Raw genomic sequence first — 2,585 nt, forward strand, 5'->3', positions numbered from 1 at the left:
AATGGCAATGTTAAAGTTTACCTCACACACACACACACACACACACACATTACATAACAAAGACTCACTTTGAATTTAATGAACAATAAGGCCAGGAGATCACATGATTAACAAATAGTAAAGAGTAGTAACTCTCTCCATACACATGGTACACAAGTTCAAGTCAGTGCTGCTTACGCAACCGATTCAGCTAGCACACAGGTAAATAAATGGTACAGTGGAACAAACCCAGACACTTCCTCAAAAAAAGGAAGCGCCGGGCCTGTCCCAAAACCGATCATGTGCTAGCTGAATCGGTAGCGTAAGCAGCACTGACTTGAAGTTGTGTATCTTGTGTATGGAGAGAATTACCACTCCTTACTATTTGTTAATCATTTGATCTCCTGTCCTACTGTTAATTAAGTTGAAAAACCACCGAGGCAACCATGTGTTTGTTCTGTATCATCAATGTGCTCTGTGTGGCTTGTTCAGAATTAAAGAGTCTGTGCCAGTCTTGAATAAAAGCTAATTAATTTTGTGTTTGCACATTTCTTCCGTCTTTGTTGTTGTGTGAACATGTCAAATGATCGGTATAGGGACAGGCCCGGCGCTCCCCCCCACCCCCAACCCCCACCCCCACCCCCCACCCCCAGCGTGCCAGCTAAATCGGTAGCGTAAGCAGCACTGACTCGAAGTTATGTACCTTGTGTATAGAGAGAGTTACCACTTTTTACAACAAGCAAGTGAGTCGAAAATGGTTACAAAAATCAATGACACAGGGCACGTGTCAAAGACTTACTTGCAAGACAAAAAGGATGTGTCAATGGCACAGTGCTCACACATACACACACAAACACACAAACGCACATCTAGACATCCATGAAAGCAGATTTGTACACTGAGGCCAGATTTGAACTGGGATGTTGTGTCAGCTTGACAAGTTTGGTGTGGAAGTTTGTTTGAGATGACAAGACCGCGGTATGAAAAGACACGCTGCCAGTCCTTGTGACTGCTGTTTACAATGCAGGATACAGAGACCACGTGAGTCAGCAGATGATCGCAATGGACGGGACGGAACACAAGGCTGAACAAGGTCGGATAGGTACTGTGGGGACGCACCAGACTAAGCAGGTTACTGAAACGCAAGGTCTAAATATGAAACTGAAAAATACATTCCTACCAAAAACAAAACAAAAAACACAAAAAACCATGACAGTTTTACGATAGACTGTTTTTTTGGGTGTTTTTTATTTATTTATTTTTTTTAATAATAAATCTCTGGTAGAAACGTAATATGCAGTAACAGGTATTCCATAACAGATATTGCAATAAATGTTAAGATTAAACGAGCAATATATCATGGCGTTTTTCCAATGTTCCTAATGCTACTGTGTTACTTATAATAGTGCCTTTATCTTCTTTTTCCTATAATACACGCGTGCTGTCTCTATTTCCTTTTTTTTTTTTTTTTAACTGCAGGCATATATATAATACACATATTATTTTGCAGGTTCCACGACAAATGTGCTTTACCGTATAACCAACAATAGAAGTGTTCGTGTTCTCTCTCATCCGTTTATGTTTAATGAAACATTGTTTTTAGAACATTTTTTCGAAAAAATAATAATTTGCTCCTTTCTTTAAACCATTTTGTTCCTTTTTTCATGCGTATGTGAAATTGTGAAAGACATGTATGAACTAAGGGGGAAAACCAATACAACATACACTTTAAACTGTTTTTACCCAATACCGTACATATTCTGATAAACCTTTCGGTATCACACATGCAACAACTACAATAGCAATAATCACAGATGACGACAACAACAACAACAACAACAACAACAACAACAAGGATGATGACTGCACGACAACTGCAGCAGCAGCAGGCGCAGCTGCAACAACAATAACAACAACAGCTACAGGAAGAGCAGCAACAAAAGTTACCACATAATCATCAACAGCAACTACAGTCAATCTGAAAGTAAAAATGGTAAACGATTTCTCCTAAAAATTCCAGACGATAATTCACCTGTTCTTCCTTTTGTTATCATCTAAGTAATGAACCTACGACAGCCGATGAACAATACACTCTGCATGAAAGAAAAGTTCATGTCGTTGCTTTTGTTCTTGCTGGTATCACACTGGAAGGTTTTCGGAAACAAAACAAAAGAAAAACGTTCTTCTTGTCTTCTGTTTGGAAAAGCAATCGACCAACAAAGCAAGCAAGCAACCAGTCGAAAAAGCCATCCAATGGAAATATTTAAAATGCATTTCCTTTCAATAAATAGATGAATGAATAAATGAATGAATAAATGAAAGGAACAGATAGTAAGATAGACGGGAGTTGAGGTGAGCGGAGAAAAGTAAAGGAATTTCATGGAATAAAACCACTTTCTTGCTTTCTTTGCTGTTACAAAAAAAAAAAAAAAAATGACGAACTGACAAATAGAGTGGATCTTTTCTGAAATTAAAACTGTCCCTGTACGTTCTTGTTTGAAAAAACAACAGCGGACCTCATTGGAAATGAAAGTCCACGCCTCCTTCCACCTTCTCTCCCTCTCAGTCGTCTTCTTCTTCTTCTTTCTCTCCCGCTCCTGCTCCTC

This window comes from Babylonia areolata, chromosome 2, assembly GCF_041734735.1.
Source record: "Babylonia areolata isolate BAREFJ2019XMU chromosome 2, ASM4173473v1, whole genome shotgun sequence".
NCBI classification, from domain to species: domain Eukaryota; kingdom Metazoa; phylum Mollusca; class Gastropoda; order Neogastropoda; family Buccinidae; genus Babylonia; species Babylonia areolata.